At 40.7% G+C, this 9,294-nt stretch overlaps 1 pseudogene; it reads right to left on the bottom strand.

The window, feature by feature from the left end:
* Positions 1 to 4,045: 4,045 nt before the first annotated feature.
* On the bottom strand, positions 4,046 to 9,074 carry LOC116624095 (annotated as a pseudogene).
* Between the last annotated feature and the right edge of the window lie 220 nt (positions 9,075 to 9,294).

Below are 9,294 nucleotides of genomic sequence, written 5' to 3'. Positions count from 1 at the left end.
CAGGCACAATAAAGCACAAGGACTTCTCAGAGAAACACTTGGAAATAACAAAATATAAATCATGAATATAGTTATTTTGTCTTTAAATAGTGAATCATTTTCTAAATCTAGATTTTTATTTCAAATATTCTGATTCAAAATTTATTATATTAGTAATTTTGTTGAAAAAAATGTTTTGAGCCAAGTCTTCCTTGGTGCCAAAGTCACTCCCCAATAGTCAACATAACAGTTCCAGAAAGCAGAGTTCCAGTAGCTTGAGAGAGTTAACGCTCCTCTTGAAGGATTAATTTAAATCCAAAGAAAATACAAATCCATAAATGTAGAGATTTTCATTAAATGGAAATTAAGAGGAGCACTTTGGAGGACTGGTACAGAGAAAACTAGGTTAAGAAATATCTTTTCAGTTGGAAAGAATAATAACCATGTAAAAACTACTAAAGGTTATTTAAACACAAATATCTTATGACGTCTATTTGGCCATAGTGTTTGGAAGGTTTAAGAACACTGGGGATTGTTAAAAACACAATATGCAAACTTTTTAATACACGTAAGTATTTTTCCCTCAGACTCTAAAAGCAAGCAGAATTTCACTCCCCCAAGATCCCAGGTATCTATGCCCATACAGAATGCCTTCCAGCCAACTCTCCTTCTTGGCTCAGAATCCCAGGTATGGTTCGCATGATGTTAATGAAGTTAATTACTCAGCCTGTGATCAGGATGCCAACCCACCTCATGCCCTCAGGGACCTTGTTCTATCTGTTACAGACTCTTTCTCCAATATCTTCAACATCTTTATTTACCCAGCCAGGTTGGCACCCTTAATCGTTCCCTCTCTGCTGGGCGACGGGGGCGCTATGTGAGAGGCGGCTACATTCCCAATGCATAGGCAATTGCTCCAGGATCTACTTCCTACAGTTTGCTTCAGTGCCTTTCATGACAGCTTTATTTACTCTGTTTTTATCTTATTGCCTTAGATCCCTTTAGATTCATTAAAGTTGAAAAATCTGCCTGCCTTTGATTTTCTCTCTCCTCTCGGAGTACTTTGGAGGACTCTGTTCTGCAGCCCAGAGGCCAGCCCTGCCCATCCCTCACCCAGCTGGCTACCTTCTGGTTCTTGCACCCACCTCATGGCCTGGCCTTATGGACTCAGCCCAAACTGAATCTCTTCTTACAGCTTTTTTTTTTTTTTTAAGATTTTATTTATTTATTTGAGAAAGAGAGAGAGAGAGAAGCACAAGCTGGGGAAGAGGCAGAGGGAGAGGGAGAAGCAGACTCCCTGCTGAGCAGAGAGCCCGATGCAGGGCTCGATCCCAGGACCCCTAGATCATGACCTGAGCTGAAGGCAGGCGCTTAACTGACTGAGCCACCCAGGCACCCCTTTTCTTACAGCTTTTAAACATAGTTCTGCCCGATCCAAAAAACCTTTCATTGCTTATCTCAAACCCTTTTATAGCCCTAACCCTTCTCTCTCTTTCCTTTTTTTTGGTCAAGCTCCTTGTAAACATAACCTACCCTCAGCTTCTACTTCTTTACCTCACAACCCTGAGGATGCTGGCTTCTGTTCTCAGCAGCATATTGAACTTGCTCCTACTGAGAATGTCACTGACCTAATTACTAGCTCCAATGGATACACTTCTGAATTTATTTTATTTCAACTTTTGGTGGCCTAAGGCTCTACGGACCATCCCTTTCTGTCTTGGAATTCTTTCCTATGATATGTGTGTACTTCCTTCTTCTGGCTTCCTGCTGGGGAACAATAGCATTTAATACTAAAGAAATCGATCTCAAACATGCGTAAAAGCATGGAAAATGCATCTGCCAATGATTTGTACCATCTAACCTCTTAGTGGTAACACATATTGGTACAAAGCGGCACAAAACTGCATACACATGCTGTCTTCTGGTCTTTAATATCTACTTGTTCGTTGAGGGGGCCAGGAATTATCTCAAGTTCATTATAATTTTCGAGGACAAAGAAGCTGGTCTGGGGCCTAAGTTAGATCAGTAGCCCTTAGCAGACAAGTCGTAAAAGAGCCTAATGCTTCTCTACCTAGGAGGTCACCTATTCAGAACTGGGATTCTCCTGCACTTGAGGCATATATGGTTCCCTAAACTTTCCTGATGGAAAAAGAAAGAAAAATGGAATGAGAGGTGAGAAGTGGGACAGAGTCAATTCTTTGCTTCCACTGGAGTTTTCAGAGTGGTTGCTGAGATGAAGGGCTAAAAGCTGGCTGGAGGGTAAGGAGGTGGTTCAAGCAACACAGTGGCACCCCTAGAATAGTATAGTGGAAGCTAAGTGTGGGCCTGCATTCCCCTGTCACGGAAGTTTCTGCCAGTTCAACAAATAGTCATTGAGTGTCCATTATGTCCCAGGCCTGCTTTTGGGCAAAGATGAGGAAGCACAGCTTTGATCCTCAAGGAGCAGCAATCTAGCAGATACTTCCATCAGGTGGGCATGAAAAATATGGTAAAACATCAGGAATCCCTCACTCACCTGGTGGATTCTCTCCCTCTTCCTCTGCTGTATTTACCAACCCATGTAGAGGGAATCTCAAATTTGACCCCTCAGTCCCTTTATAGTCCTATTCATACCTATCCTTCTGAGCTCCCATAATGACACCTTGGATGAAGAATTTATTACTATCTTCCATTTGTCAAAGGAATTTCATTTCCAGCAAATTTATTCTAGGAGATATCAATGTACCTCCTACATTAGTCTTTAAGATATGCTGCTTCTGTTGGATAAAACATTGGCAGGGTCCTTTGGCTCATACCATGTTATCCACATTTCCGTTCTTTCCTAAGTATTCCTACTGCTTTGGGATTTTAGACATTAGGAGGACAACCAAATTGAATCAAAACAATTATGCAATAATATGCATGCCAAGGTTTCCTGGCACCTCTTGCCAGAAATTCTATGGTGTGAGAGTGCACTGCCCAAATATTTTATTTACATTCAACTTGTCCCAAGGTATTGCGCTAAGAATAGGAACAAATATATAGCCTGTTTGTTCAGAGAATTAAGCCACATAGCCAAATTTGGACTGGTTAATGTTGTATCTCCCTCATGAATAGAGAATATGGAATTGAAAAATGACTAGCATGGAGGACAGAATGACTCAGAAATCTAAGAATAGCCAAATCATGTGAAAAGACCCAAAAGCTGCTTCAAAATGAACTGCATCTGCCTGACTCACAAACCCAGCAAATTACAATATTTAAATCTATGCAAAATAGCATTTCACTGGCATCAAAACCCCAGCAAATTACAATATTTAAATCTATGCAAAATAGCATTTCACTGGCATTTTATCTGCATATTTAATTTTGCTTTGGGTTGATACGGGTTTGCCTTCCTACTGTGAGATAGTTTATTAGTTCAAAGGTGTGTTCTAGCTCAAAAAAATAATCTCAATCTAGTTTATTTTGTTTTGTTTCTTTTGGATTATAAATTAATAACTTGGGCTGTTTGGAATCATTTTAAGAATAGATTTGAAACTACAATTTAGATAAACCACATGCTCCTCAGACGTCTAGGAGACATCAACCACCAAATCACTGAGAAAGAATATGAGAGAGAGCCTCAGACATTACGGGAGGTTCCGTGTTGCCCTAGGTAAGCTCCTCATCTAGGATTCTGGGAATAATCAGACCCCCTCCCCCCAAATAGAGTGTTTCCTCTGCTTTAGTATTATAAACCACTTTCTTGGGATCTAATTGGGAACAGAACTGAGAGTAGTCTGAGAGGACATATTCTTTGCGGTTCTCATCACCATACTCATCCCTGATAAACCGTCAAGAAAGGAATTCAGGATGAGGTCACGGGAACTGAGTATCATCCCACATTAGTCATCTCGGTCAGGCACCCTCATCACCAACACACTGTGCCCTCTGAAGTTCCCATGCTTTGATCAGTAAACAGACCTACATCCTGAATCCCTTCCGCGAAAGCCTTTGCATCCCCTTGCTTTCATTAACCTCTGGGGTCTCATCCTGGGGTTGGTTTTCCCTGCAACCCCTTTCACATGGAGGTTGTTCCTTACTTCTAAGTGGTGTAGATGGCTTCACCATCTGCCACTGCCATTTCCACACTGTCATTCATCGGGGTAACTGCTGCTTCTTCTGGTCTCATGTCACCTGGAGAGAATACCCAATCCCCTTCATTCCTGCTGCAATGACCTGTGTTTTGTTTAATGCTCTGCTGTTGCAGCCTTGAAATTTTAAGTAATTTTTGATCAAAGGCGTCATATTTTCATTTTGCACTGGGCCTCACAACAGATGGAGCCCATCCTGTTCCTGGAGGTAGTCTTGCCCCTTCTAATTCACTCTACACTAAAAACTCAGGCTATGTTTTAAAAAAAGATTTTATTTACTTATTTGAGAGACAGAGAGAGTGCACATACACGTGAGGGGGGCCAGGGGGTGAAGATGTAGAGGGGAAAGGAGCAAAGGGGGAGGGAGAGGGACAAGCAGACTCCCCATTTAGCGGGGAGCCCGACTTGGGACTCAATCCTAGGACCCTGAGATTAGGACCTGAGCTGAAACCAAGAGTTGGAGGCTTAACAGACTAAGCCACCCAGGTGCCCCCAGGGTGTTATTTTTATCACTTGAATCATGACACTCCTTTGGTTGAAACACATTGATGGCTTTTCATTGCATTGAGAATCAAGTTCTCACTCATACCCTGGTCTACAAAGACCTGCCTGGTTGGGCTACAGGCTTCCCTCCCCAATTCAACACCCCCACGCACTGAAGTTGCAGGCACACTGGCATCTTACAGATTGTTGTACGCAGCAGTGCCTTCCCTGCCTCAGACCCTTTGCACACGTGCTTGCCTTCCTCTGCAACACTCTCTCCCGCGCTACAACCTTCTCATCCCTCAAGACTTAGCTTCAGTAGCATTTTATATGTCAGGATGTGCTTATTGCCATAACAACCCCAAGTCTCCGTGGCTTATTCAGAAAAAGGTTCATCCCTCAGTCATGACACAGTCTAATCAGCTGGTTTCTATGGCCAGACTTCCTAATGAGGAGTCGGGGGCCCTTTTCAGTAGAGTGGCTTCATCACTTTCTAAAGCCTCAGATTCCTTCCCTGGATTGGCTGTGCCCAGCAGGAAGATGAAGGATGCATGTGTGGAGCATCACAGCAGAGGTGTAACACCAGGTCTCAAAGAAGAGTTTGCCAATCTTGCCCACATGCCCCTGGCTCCATGAATGTATAAAAGAGCCTGGGAGATGTTGTTTAGCTCTGTGCCCAGAAGGGAAAGGAAATGGGTTTGAGTGCATGTTACTATCTTGGCCACGGTCCCTTACTCAGAGTCTCTCTCTGACCTTTAATCACAAGCAGCTCGCCTCGATTTTACTCTACTCTTGTAATCAATTTCTCTCACCTCAATTTGCTGGTTGAATATTTTTTGCATTTTATTTGTTTAGACTTTCTTCCCTACTAGAATGCAAATGCCTTGTGGGCAGAGATCTTACCAATCTTTTTCACTGTTATGGCCTCAGGACTTAGAGCAGTACCAGGAATATGGTAAATAATTAAAAAAAAAAAATCTGTTGACTAATTGAATGAGTACAAGAGAAATATCTGTCTTGTTCCCCCCTTGCTAGTAATATTGGTAACTATTCTTGCCTGTCATGCAGGAATGATAGAATGGCAGGATTCCCTTCTCCCACAGAGATTACTGGTGCTTTTAAAGACAGTACATAATGTTTAGAAGTAAATGGTCTGGAATCAGAGTCCCTCGGTTCAAACCCCAAGGTCACCGCTTATTAGCTATGTAATGTTGAGCAACCTACTCAATGTCTCAAGCCCTAGTTTCCTCTTCTGTTAAAAAGTATAATAGTATCCACATCCCAGGATTATTGTGAGGATTATTATTATTAAGTGCTCAGTACCACGCTATGGTTAATAGCTCAATCAAAGTAAGTATGATTATTACTATTCACCACTACATACCCAGTGCCTGGTCCAGTATGTTGCATGAGCAAGCACTCAATATATATTGATGGAATAAATGAACAAATGAATAAGCGAAAAACTTTCTCTCATAGCTAATGCCTCTAATAAAAACAAGAGCAATCTTTACTGGACCTTCAGTCCATGAAAGACCTTACCTGCTAATGTTCAGCTCTTGGAAGGTGCTTTTCTGCATAACAATAGTGGACAAGCCCCAGGGAACACCCAATCTTTTGAAAACCACCTGGCAATATGTACACTTGAACAAGAGCAGCAGATCTCATTCTCTTCCCTCACAATTTTTTTTAATTTGCATTTTTTTCCAGCTTTGAGATATAATTGACACACCCCACTGTGTACGTTTAAGGCGTACAGCATAATGGAGTGACTTACATATACTATGACAGGATTACTATAATAATTGAGTTAGCATTTATCACCTCATACAAATACAATAAAAAGAAAAAGCAAAAAAAAAAAAAGGAAAAAATTTTTTCCTTGTGATGAGAACTCAGAATTGACTCTCCTTGTAACTTTCACATACGTATGTCATATAGCTGTTAACCATATTCATCATGCTCTACCTTCCAACCCTAGCACTTAACGTATCTTATAACTGGAAGTTTGTACCTTTTGACCACCTTCCTCCAATTCCCCTCCCCTTACTCCCTGTCTCTGGTGAACACAAATCTGATCTCTTTTTCTAGGAGTTTGGCTTTTTGTTTGTGTTTGTTTGCTTATAAATTCCACATGTAAATAAGATCATACGATATTTGTTTCTCTTTCTGACCTATTTCATTAAGCGTTAATGCCCTTGATGTCCATCCATGTTGCTGCAAATGGCAGAATTTTGTCATTTTTTATGGCTAAATTTTATATATATATATATATATATAAATATACTGATACCACAGCTTCTTTATGCATTCATCTGTCAGTGGACACTTAGGTTGTTTCCATGTCTTAGCCACTGAAAATAATGCTACTATAAACATGGGGGTGCAGATATCTTTTCAAGTTAGTGTTTGCATTTCCTTTGGACATATGCCCAGAAGTGGAATTACCAGATCATATGGCAGTCCTATTTCTAATTTTTTGAGCATCTTCCATTCTGTTTTTCATAGTAACTGTACCAGTTTACAATCCCATCAACAGTGCAAAAGGGTACCCTTTTCTCCACATCCTTGCCAGCATTTATTTCTTGTCTTTTTCACAGTGACCAACCTAACAGGCCTAAGGGGATATCTTGTTGTGCTTTTGATTTGCATTTCCCTAATGACCAGGGATGTTGAGCATCTTTCCTGGTACCTGTTAGCTTTTCTTATATCTTCTTTGGAGAAATGTCTATTCAGGACTTTTGCCCACTTTTAAATTGAATTATTTGATTTTTTTCCATTGAGTTGTATGAGTTCTTTCTATATTTTGGATATTAACCCCTTATCAATTATACAGTTTGCAAATATTTTTCCCATTCCATAGATTGTTTTTGCACTTTGTTGATGATTGCTTTTGCAGGGCAGAACCTTTTTTAATTTGATGTAGTCCCACTTGTTTATTTTTTATTTTGCTGCTTGTGCTTGAGGTATCATATCCCAAAAAACCATTGCCAAGGCCTGTGTTGAGGAGCTTTTTTCCTGTTTTCTTCTAAGAGTTTCATGGTTTCAGGTCTTACATTTAAGCCTTAATCTGTGATTTTAAGTATATCTTTCCATTGACATCTAACCTTTTAATTTTTAAGTCAGGCTTCTTTCACAGACATGAGGTACACTGAAATTTCTTCCTAGAGAAAGAATAATGATGGAGGAAACAAATGACCAATTAATATTAGAGCAAATGTGAACGTTAGCATTGCCCTATAATTTTAAGATAATTTGAAAAAATTAATCAAAAAAGTAAGTACATGTTCATAAAAAATTTCAAATGGTATAGAGGAATACAGAGTAAGAAGAATATATTCCTCCATTGTTGAAAGTCAGTCTGGTCTCCAGAAGCAAACATTGTTAACAATTTCTTGTGTTTGTTTCCAGAAATTATCTATGCATGAATAAGCCTAGGTTTGCTTATTTTTGTTACAAAAAACAAAAAAAGGACTCCTATATGCAAACTGTTCTGCCACATGCACTACCCCCTGCCTTTTTCTTTTTTAACAATAAACACCTTTATTACATGAGCAGAGATGGGAGGGAGGAGGATTTGTTTGCTTTCCCGGCTTTGATTTTCCCCAGCAAGAACTCCAGCTCTCTGCCCTCTAGCACATGGCCATCTGCCTCCCACACTGGCCTGGTCTTCTTGTGATGTACGCAAGAAGCTTACCCGGCTGGAACTTCTCCTCCAGAAGATGCTGATTTAGGCATTCTTTGACGTTTCATCATATTTCTTCTTCATTTCTTCTATCATTTTCTGTTTAAAATCTCTTGAAGAATGAAGGGGTGGAAATCAGAGGGGGAGACGAACCATGAGAGACTATGGACTCTGAGAAACAAACTGAGGGTTCTAGAGGGGAGGGGGGTGGGGGGATGGGTTAGCCTGGTGATGGGTATTAAAGAGGGCACGTACTGCATGGAGCACTGGGTGTTATACGCAAACAATGAATCATGGAACACTACATCAAAAACTAATGATGTAATGTATGGTGATTAATATAACATAATAAAAAAAAAGAAAAATTCCAACCATACACAATACATAAAAAAAATAAATAAATAAAAAATAAAATAAAATCTCTTCCTCCTCAGGAGTCAGCTTGGCCTCCTTGGGGCCCAGGGGTAGCGCATGGTTGGGGTGGTGTGCCGTCAAGGAGCATGACAGTTCTTCACAGGGTCTTGGCGAAGCAGTCCATTGATGGATGCATTGTAGACAACATCAGTGATACTTGTTTTGCACATACAACACTTGGAGTCCCAGAAGGAGTGCCCCACATCCAGCTTCCACATCCAGCCTCCAGGCACAGTAATTCTTGTTGCCTCCCCAGACTCAGACTGTGTGTGTGTGTGGGGGGGGCAAGGCCCAATCTGAGTGCGGCAGGGCATCCCCACTCAAACTTCTGCTTCTGATGGTAGGACTTTCTTTTGCCCTCAGTCTTGTGTGTGCCAGTTGTCCCGGGAGATGCTCATGGCTCACAGCTGGCTGGAAAGAAAGCTACCCTGTGCTTTTTTTTTTATTAACAATCTTTTGTTGTTTTTCCTCAAAAATGCATTTCCCACACCTTTTATTGCCAGCCTAATATTCCATTACATCGATACGCTGTTATTTATTTTTGGTGGTATGTTTTTTTATCCAGTTTTATTGAGATAGAATTCACATATATAACTCATCCGTTTAAAGTAGAAAATT

The sequence above is a fragment of the Phoca vitulina genome, unplaced genomic scaffold, assembly GCF_004348235.1.
Source record: "Phoca vitulina isolate PV1807 unplaced genomic scaffold, GSC_HSeal_1.0 scaffold64, whole genome shotgun sequence".
NCBI lineage: Eukaryota > Metazoa > Chordata > Mammalia > Carnivora > Phocidae > Phoca > Phoca vitulina.
This window is presented reverse-complemented; position numbering and strand designations above follow the sequence as displayed.